Here is an 11,071-nt window from a genome sequence, read left to right as displayed (position 1 = left end):
ACTAGAAGACCTTGCACTTCTCACTAAAGTGCAGATTTGTATCAATTCGGACAAGTATGGAGGAGCTAAACCAATAAGAATTATAAAAGCATCAACAGAATATTTAGTATTCTTCTGATATTGCGCAGATTATAATAGCCATTCTTACAAATATTATTAACATGAGTCTCCATAGTAAAATATGAGTTAAAGATGGCTCCTATATTTTTATAGTTTGTGATGGGGATATATCAGTTTTACACACACGAATTGAAGCATCGGCGTCAAATTTACTAAGCACATTTTTAGAACCAATTCGTAGATATTCAGTTTTTTCACCGTTTAACTTTAGAAAGTTTGAAGTCATTCAAATTTTAATGTCATCTATGCACTGTTCAAGTTTTACTTAGAAAATATGAAATGATTGTCAACAGAGGGTTTGAATGATAGATAAATCTGAGTGTCGTCAGCGTATAATTGGAAACACAACCCATGTTTACGTACTATATCTCCAGGAGGTGATGTATAACAGTATAGACTAAAAAGTATTGGTCCCAAAATTGACCCTTGTGGAACGCCACAAGAAAGCATGTTTTTGGGCGAAATGTGATCACGAACTACAACTTTTTGATGTCGGTTTGTCAAATACGCAGTAATAAGATTCCAAACACACTCTGTAGTCGATTTAGGAGTATTGGATGGTCAACAGTATCGAAAGCTGCGGATAGGTCCAACAGTACAAGTAGAAGACATTCACTCTTATCTACAGATAATTTGATGTAACTGTTTTGATATACAACATTCTAAAAGCTTTGATATGAAACTTAAATTAGACAATTGTCTGTAGTTTCTCTCAAGAATTCTGTCAAGTCTGTGCTTTTTGATTAAAGATTAAGATTATCCACTAGGAATTTGGATTGAATTGGGTCCAAGGAATATGAGGTTTTAAAAGATTATTTCACTAATTTCTTAATATCATTCTCACCGACAAAGTAGAAAGGGTGTCAGAATCACAATTAAGAATTCCATCGACTGCTAATACCGTTGGTTTTAATTCTGAGCGAAGTCTTTGAATTTGAGAATTTACATGCAAGTTCAAATTGATTATCATATTCTGGTAGAATTGTTTGACCATGTGTAGCGGTATATGTCGGTGTCGTACATAATGCAAGGTATACTTACAGTTTCTATAGAGCACTTCACATAGATGTTTTATTCAATGTTGCGTATAGTTATTTGAGAAATAATTGTTTCTGCTTTTATCAATTTATAGAATATATTCTAATAAGGCACACCGAAGCATCGCTGGAAAAAAAATAAGTGAGCTGTAGAGTAAAATGTCAATATATGCAGGAGTATACTCACGGCACAGAATATATAAGCTTATAAAATCATGTCAGAACTTCACGCCGGAACCAGCGTGGTTCATTGAAATGTCCATCAGATTCATGGCTTTTTGCGCTTCGTTTACATGTAAGTCTTATTTCTCGAATATTAATATTAACTGACAGCCCAGCGAATTCCTTAAACGCCACCAGAGAATTTTAAAAGTAGTGCTTTTGGTCGATTGTTTAAAGTTTGTAAAATGTGTATTTGTAAACGTAGTCTACATTCCATTTACCTGTTATTGACCCGTGACCCTTACCCACCATTTGTTTTATTTTATGTCAAGGCCAGTGAGTGCAGATACCATCAGCAAGTTGTCGGAAGCTGAATCTAAATCAGGAACAAATATTATGAACTTACAATATGTAAAACTTGTAAAGAAAGTTTGTGTGCAGGTTGGCTTCTAATATATGTTTGTTTATCAGGTTGCTATGGATATCAGATGGTCTATATGGAATGTAAATGGAATGTCAGCTACCATATTGGTTCCCGTATGCTCTTATTTTCAGTTCAGGTTTATTAGAAGAGTGTATGAACGGTTTACCATTATTATCGATATAAGCGCGGATCCTGTAATATCTTTAAATGGTGGCGGCGAGGCATAAGAAGGGATTACACACGCAGATGCGAACATATTTTGGCACTTAAGACACCTCCCACCCCTCCCCCTGTGCTTTCCTCCAAGGACAATTGACACAATCTTAGCATATTTGTTTAGATACTTTTTATACGCACACATTTTCATGTGGACGTATATTGTCGTCGCCCCTGTCCGCCCGTCCACAATTGGCTTGTGGAAACTCTACAGGTCACAATTCTTATCCGATTTTGACGAAACTTGAAATATGGGTTTATCTCCAAAAGATCTCGGTTCCTTGCGATATTGGCATGTGTCGGATCGAAACTTCATAGATTATGGCCCCAGATTGTACGAAAAACCACGGTTTTAGCTTGTGGACAACCTAGGGGTCTCAATTTTTACCCGATTTAGATGCGTCTTGAAATGTATGTTTATAACCCAAAGATCTTGGTTCCTGTCGATATTCGCGCATATCGGACCGCAACTTTCTGGGTTATGGCCCCTGATTGTACGAAAAATCGCATGTTTAGCTTGTGGTCCCTGTAGATGTCACAATTTCTATCCGATTAAAAAAAAAACCCCAAAAACTTAAATATATCACCGTTACACTATAATGATGATTGAGTTCGATCGGACCGAAACTGCCTCACAAAATGGCCACTTCTTGTACGCAAACAGTGTAAAAGTATTAGTATCAAGGTTGTGGACCCTCTAGAGGTCACAATTTTTATCAGATTTTGATGAAACTTAAAATATATGTTTGTAACCCAAAGATCTCGGTTCCTTTCGCTATTAGTGCATATCAGATCGTAACGTCCTGGATTATGGCCCCTCATTTTACGAAAAGTCGCCTTTTTTAGCTTGTGGACCTGCTATGTCACAATTGTTATTAGATTTTAAAAACCGTTTAAATATATTACTGTTACACCATAATGATGGTTTAGTTAGAATTTCGTCAACATCGGAACGAAACTGCCGAATAAAATGGCCGCTCCCTGTACGCAAATAGTGTAAAAGTATTAATACCAAGGTTGTGGACCCACTAGAGGTCACAATTTTTATCCGATTTTGATGAAAATTAAATTATATTTTTATATCCCGAAGATCTCGGTTTCTGTAGATATTCACAAATATTGGTCCGTAACTTCCTGGATTATGACCCCTGGTTGTACAAAAAAAACGCTTCTTGTATTTTTGAGCTTGTTTTCTGTCCATCTCTCACAAAATATGGGCGTATCTTGCATGGCAACCGCTTGTATGTTTAACACGAGTAATTCGGGTTTTTGAAATTTTTCCGGGAAGTAAAGGACGGGACTAACAGGAGATCGGCCCTTGTTGTACGACAAAACTAGGAAAGTGGATAAAATTAAGTTTGTCAGTTATATGGACAAAGGTTCAAAAGGAAGCGTTCTAGAAAGAGCAACTTCTGATTGGGGGTAAAGGTTTGAATTTGGATTTTGAAAAGTCAAAGTCACTTATCATAAATCACCGGCAAAGATTAATCGACTCTTATAATTATTATCACAACCACATTCATAATTACCGGGGAACCACGGTGGGTCGGTGAGTATGGCATTGGCTTACTAACCCGGGAGCCCCCGGTTCGATCCTCGCAATGCATCCAGCCTAGTTAACCCCTTGTCAACCACGCAGGACGAAGGGCCTGATCTCCCAGTAGAACCATTTAGTAAAAACATGTCTACCTTAGTTTTGAGTGGTACCATCAATCCGAACGCTTGCTACATCAAACCCAGGGATTGGAACAATTTCAAATACTTGTTGAAAAGTTGCTTGTTTGTTGTCGATCTCGATCTATGCAAAATAAACAAAAATATGTTCATTAACTACAGCTAGTTAACACAGTCAAACATGTTGATAAGTTAAAAGGGTTTCAAAATATCAGGTGTGAACAGTGCTGTAGATTAAGAAAGCCCGAGGGCAGATCGGGCCAAACAGACGTGTACACAACATATATTGTATTCAAATATAGTCTAGCCTACACTCGTATCTCGCTCTTAAAACCTGCCAAACTCTAGTTTGTCTTACTAATTCTATTGATACAGATGAAAAAATAAAACCTGATATGGCGCAGTTCGTGCCTTCCAGTTACTTCTCGCGAGATCTATTATCACCTCGAGTTTTTACCGGTAAATGTATCCGTCATTTTGTAAGAAAACAACAAAACCACGTGTTGTGTGGATCATAAATGGCTGGCAAATATGTGCAAATCTCCAAAATATTGACACTCTGTCAAACTTTACCATCCTACAAATATTCGCAGACGTATAAAGAAGAAGTGCCCGGGAGCTTATGTCAGTCTATTTTAGTTTCGAATGAGTAAAGATGAAAAATAATCATTATTATCGCGTCAAAATTGTTTCAAATGTCAACATGTCATTTTTTTCAATGATAACTTGGGTGGTTTCTAGTTCGGTTATTTGAATATTTTACTTTGTATTACTGTTTAAAATAGTACAGTTGTCTTGGCTTTCTAACGATCTATGAAGTCACTTTTAGTAATGTCCACGCGAAGCCTCCGATACCTTTTCAGTCGACATTCAGTGGTCAGACAGTGAGCTAATCCTCATTGATTCGGGTCAAAATAAAGTATTAGATTGGGTATTATTGCGATTAGTGATGAAATAGGCTCTATACAATTTCATATTTGTTTCGAAGTCGACTCGTTTACTAATTTTATTTCATTTGCGGTCTACTGTGGCGACAGTTACACACACTGTTGGTTATACCCCAACACTGGCTTTATCTATAAGCGTAAAATATTCAACGGTGACACTGCCATCCCTAGGAACAGGTTAACAATTTGTTTTTGACCCAAGTCCAAGACTTGCAGTTATTAAATATACATTCTCACGAACAAATTTATAGGGTAGTTATTTCCAAATAGAATATGGCATATTTGGTATAATCATGGAAAAATACCGTATTTCCTGAAAAAAACACCCATGGTGAGCGCACAGGACAAAAATGCAATTTTGTCACTAAATGACAGCATGTCTATTCGGGTGGCGCGAGGGGTGCTTCCTATGTATTGATTTAATAGCTAACGGCTGAGAGAACATTGAGAGGCTTCAACATCCAGTAGACCCTGTGATTAAAATAATTTGGTAGAAGATAATCCAAGCATTTACTTAGGCTTAGATATTGTTATGAGTAATAGTAATAGACAGCGACCAACGATAGCGACTAACTAAAGCTGAAATGGATTCTCCCTTCATCAAGTCACGTGACAAACAACGAGGCTTAAAATAGATTCATGCGGCATTTGGTTGTTTTCTTGAGATTAAAATTATTTGAGAGTGATTTGAAGCAAACTTATGATAGATAAATTAGTTTGAATCGGTTTTTAGTCAAAATATATCAAATCAAAATGAAGTATTGAAGTACATCTTATCAAGCCCATCACGCAATACTCTACATTTTCCGTCACTAATTTCGATTGGTTACCGCGCTTTCCAACCTAAATGTCTAGCTGTGATAATGGAGTTGCAAAGTTCAGAGTTTCGTTCAGTGTCAAGGTTGTTGGAGCTTTCCGCTTTTCGGCTATGTTCATGCTTTGACCCATTTCACAACTTAATCCAAACCTTTCTAATTTACTTTTTGTTCTTCCATTATGCTAGTAAGGCTACTTTTCAACGGCTGTAAACGAATCTATTCCTTTATGTGTTTGTATGAAGTGTCTGTGGTAAAGGGGGGTAACGTACCTAACATTTAGGGAATTTCAGACTATTCTGGCAATGGCTAGATGTTGTAAAACTCGCAGTCGTCATTTCAGGAACATGGATGTGGAGCGGCAAGCTCAACACGGTTTGTTTGCTTATATTAGTTCAGAATATTATTATATAAATTAAATATTATTATCACTCATAACAAGGGCCCCCTAGAGTATTTACGTATTCATTTATCAAGAATAGACCTGACATTTTTCTGCTCATCTTGTTTTATTTATGAGATACTTAAAACAGCCGAATCAGATGTATGCGCCCTCTGTTGATATAACAAACACGGTTGCATTTAAAAAATACATCTCGATAAGTGGGTTTAAAATAGGAAACCTAATAAAACTCATAAATAATAAAATTTATCATGTATGAATGATATGTTGTAACAACTAAAGCAATATGAACATAAATTTAAAGAAAGAAATGCAGTTTAAGTTAAACGTTATCATTTTTATCTTAATGAAAACCACGTGTTACCTACCTTTATATTATCTATTTGCCCCCATGAATAGGACACTGGTAAATCGTTTTCAATTATTCTATTTCCAGACCATACAGTAGGCTACAGTTTCACGTTGTCAGATATTCATAATCATATAAAATACAATGCCAGTGATTGTTCAGTTTTGAACGATTTCCGTCTCCCAGAGTTACTCCCCTTTATTATATCTGTTGTAAACTTCACTGGGGGTCACCACCTCCTCTTTTGGGCAGGAATAATGTCTTCTGTTAGCTTTCATTAATAGAACACAGTTTGTATGGGGTACAATCACTAGTTTTATTCTAAAAGCACGACATTTCGACGTTAAGAATAAAACTAGTGATTGTACCACATACAAACTGTATTCGATTAATGTGTTTCCCGATTGCTAAATGCCAATCAAAGATTATATTAGCTTTCAGTTAATCTCAATCATTATGGATGGCGTCAACGACGTTGTGGTTGTGGGTACAGTTCTTGTCACTAGAAATCATTTTTTTTTTTAACATGGGAAGTTTATAAGAGGCGAGGACAGGGGGCGTTTCAGATAAATCTACTATAGGGAGTTGGCGAGGCCGGGGGTGGGTGTAATTGTCAACTCCGCCATTGCGACTTTCCTTGTGTTGTTTATTTAGAATAGAAGGAAAGAAGCTACTATTTCTTACTGATATTGATCAGTATATGTTAAAGCTGGTGTAAACATGTATGGTATGTGTATTTCTGTTAGAAACTAGAAACTCTACATTAATAAGTCGTTTCAAATATCTCGTTATCTTGTAGAGGCGTGGATGTATAATTCTAATGTTCGTAGTTCCATATACTTGGCCAATCATTTACTAAAGCCCATAAGTATTTATCAGAGATAATAAATGTAGATTAAGAAATTAGTATCTTAATTATATCTATGCAGATATTGTAAATCCAATCAATCGATTAGAGAGTTTATCAGTTTTATAATCGATATTTTTAGAATCAATATTTATTCACTGTCTTCATTTGTCCAATCGGATCAGAATAGTAGGACGTTAAACGCCATTTCATGCATTTATATTTTACTGAGATATAAAATGGATTGCCTGAAGCTATATATTGATCTCTGTATATTATAAGTTCAATAGATCGGAAATATACTTACTGGATTTAAGGGCCTATCAACTTTATTTCCATTAAATATACTGTGGGTACAAAAATCATCGATAGCCGAGGTGCAAGTACACGGTACTGATCTGCAATACATATTATTCAATTGAGAGGAAGCTTCAGGTCTCGTCGTTGATCTGGCAGTATAAATCAATCACATTGTGTTATAGGTGTGGCTGCTGCGTCTGTCTGTGAATCGCAAGTACACTCATCCAACTCATCTGAGATACATTATATTAATCTGAAGTGTATTCCGGTGATCTGCGATACATTCTATTAAACTGAAATAGATTCCACTGGTCTGAGATATATTCTATTAAACTGAAATACATTCCACTGATATGAGATATATTCTAATAATCTGAAATGCATTCCACTGATATGAGATAAATTCTATTAATCTTAAATGCATTCTACTGGTCTGATATTCTATTAATCTTAAATGCATTCTATTGATCTGAGATATATTCTATTAAGCTGAAATGCATTCCGCCGATTTGAGATACAGGGTGTTTACATTTCATTGATTGGAGATACAGCCCTGTGATCGGAGATACTGCCCTGTGATCGGAGATACATTCTTTAATGATATTGTCTCTCGATCTGAGATTCGGTCTATAGACCCAAGGTACATTCTGCTGATGAGGGATTCATTCTTTTGATCAGAGATGACTTCGTTTGATCTGAAACACGTTCTATTATCTGGCATGCATTCTATCGATCTGCGATGCAGTGTCTACAATATTAAAAATTTACCACAAAATTTATCTCTGATCAATCAGATTGAAATACTGTCTCTGAAATCAATATTAACAGCATAAAATGGTTATAACAATGGATCTGTTGGATATCAAAGTTACATGTTCTAGCACTGCAATGCATGAATGTTACTTTTAAAGTTGCCTTTGTAATGTTGACGAGACATTCAACTACATTTCATCTTCTCGGTATCAATTATTTATCTTAAAACGTATTTTCATGTAAAATAAAGATGTTCTTGTTTATGTATATATATTCCACTTAATTTGCCACTTCACTTCCAGTACTCAACAAATTACCTGACGTTTGATGTTAGCTTTATCACACAGGCTGAGATTGTGTTAGAATTAATTATAATAGACGTTTTCTCTAAATAAAATAAATTCTACCCCCTTTTTTCTATAAATGTATAAATTATCAGTGTATAAATAAATTGATTTGTCATTAATATAATGGCCTAGGAAAAAGATATACACAGTACTTGAACAACGTATGGAATGATCGTTATGTCTAACAATTTACTTAAAGTTTTTCGAAAAGAAAGGTCTAAGAAGCAACACGTGCATGTTTTTAGTTGTTGATTGTGCTAAATGATATAGTTGAGTTTTAGGGGTTTGGATAAAGCTAAACATTTTGATCGGGACGAATTGGGGCGTATTCGAACGCCGGTTACTATTAAACTCCTATGCTTGAACGTTCAATATGAACGCCCCCAATCCCCTCCGCAAATTCTAGAACGTGAACGAGGGATTCGCATTTGATCGGTTCAATCTGACACGCCGAAGAACAATGCAAGTTAAAATGTAAGACCCCGCCAGACCCGGGTGGCGTCCTTACTGCGCTGCTACGGCGATGAAAAATGGTTTTAGAGTGCGTCAAGAACGCCATAAGCATGGTAAAAACGCCAGCTATCGTACTGTGGTCTCCATTGTCGCCAATGATCGCCGATTCACGACGTTTGCTTTGAGCATTTACAAAGGAAATGCCAAGGTTCTGCAATCTGAACTGAAAAGCTATAAGAATGCGACTTTTTTCAAGTTTGTAATTTTTGGGAGACATTTTCTTGTGTTATGTTCACGTTTGCTGGCGACCTTGTGCATTTTCTGGTCGCCGTACGGTCGCAGCAGCGCAGTAAGAACGCCACCCCGGTCTGACGGGGGCATAAGCTATGCTTCCACAGTTCCACTGACACTTTGGAAAGGGCCCGCAGCTGTCTATTTCCACGATGAATTCGCTTCGTTTAAATGAATAAAATTTAGAATTTGATCAGACCTATCTTCAAAAACCAATCTCCGACCAGCATCCTAAAGCTAATGTTCAATAGTCAACTCGTTCGATGTATTCTTTATGTACCGCAATACACCGAAATAATTACGTTATTAAAGACGAAAACTTCTGCTGATTATTTATTAATTACATTACTACAAACACGTGATAATATGTAATATTTGATATAAATCGAAATAAAAAACAAATTCCAATCATTGGTATGTAAATTAATATCAATTAATATCTATTCAAAAGAACATGATCAATGAGCAGATAAGGTACATTGGTAATCAAAGTTTCTGATACTGATTTGTTTTGTTGTTTTTTTGGTTTAGTCATTGACATTCTTAACGATACCAAACCTCCATGCTAAGTGAAATGCGATTTATTGACTGAAAACTACATTCCCAGCAAATTGCACATTCCTCCATTCTTCGGGATGGTCATTATTTAATCAATATATATTTTTTCCCTCGATCAGGTGCACTATTAGCTTATTCCTCTACTTCATACTATTACATTGCTTTCAAACGTGTGTGTGAAATACCTTTACTTAACATCCGCTTCCACCGAAGTGATATCCAGACGTGTGGCAATATCCTTACATATCTGAGATTTGGAATGTGTAAACGGTTTCAGAGACAGGAGCATTAAATCTGCATGTTATTTTTTTTATTAATATACACATATATACATGTATTGCACAATAATTTTATAATCAATTTATTATGTGTGTATTACCGAATAAATTTGTTATTATTATATGGAGAAATCTGAATAAATATAGTATATGCAGATGTGTATAGGAGTGTGGGGGTCTCGTAGATATGTAAAATGACCCAAGGGGTCTGCGAACGAAAATGCATTGGGAACCACTGCAGTATCCGAACAACGTGGAAGAAGGGGATGTTTCCAATGCTACAAGGTTGATCTAAATAAACCTCAGCATCCTTTTTGAATGGAAACTTATCATTCTCTGCAGTATATTCAAATTGGAGACTTCAAAATGATTCTTTTTGAATTTAGTTGGGTGTTCCTAGCTGGTGCTGTGTGGATATACAACTGAGCCTTAGACTGCTCTTGGTGGTAGTGCAATAATTATATCTGGACAGTGAGAATATTTTTCGAGAACAGCAATATATTTCAAGAAGACGCTAGTGCACTCTCTAATGCCCCCGTTAGACCGGTGTGGCGTCCTTACTGAGCTGCTGCGGCTGTACGGCGACCAGAAAATGCACCAGATCGTCGGCAAACGTGAACACAACGCGAGAAAATGTCCCCATAAATTACAGACTTGAAAAAAGTCGCGTTCTCACAGATTTCCAGGTCAGATCGCAGAGCCTTGGCGTTTGTTTTGAACATGCTCAAAACAAACGCCGTGACTCGGCGATCTTTGGCGACCATGGAGACCACAGCACGATATCTGGCGTTCAACACGCCTTTGGCACGCTTATGGCGATCTTGGCGCGCTCTGGGACCATTTTCCGTCGCTGTAGCAGCGCAGTAAGGACGCCACCCCGGTCTGATGGCGGGTATTACATGGATTATTGAATCAACGTGTCCTCACTGAGTCTGTACTCAAATCTTCAGATAAAGATCAACAATTTAATTGAAGGGTCTGTGTTTAAATAAACTATACTTGGATCAAAATCCGAAATAAACTTCAGATACTGATGCGTCACATAATATATCGCCTCCGCAGGCTGACAAACGTGATGTCAACAACTGCAATATTTA

Source organism: Patella vulgata, chromosome 7, assembly GCF_932274485.2.
Source record: "Patella vulgata chromosome 7, xgPatVulg1.2, whole genome shotgun sequence".
Classification (NCBI taxonomy): Eukaryota; Metazoa; Mollusca; class Gastropoda; family Patellidae; genus Patella; species Patella vulgata.
Note: the sequence above shows the minus strand (reverse complement) of the source record.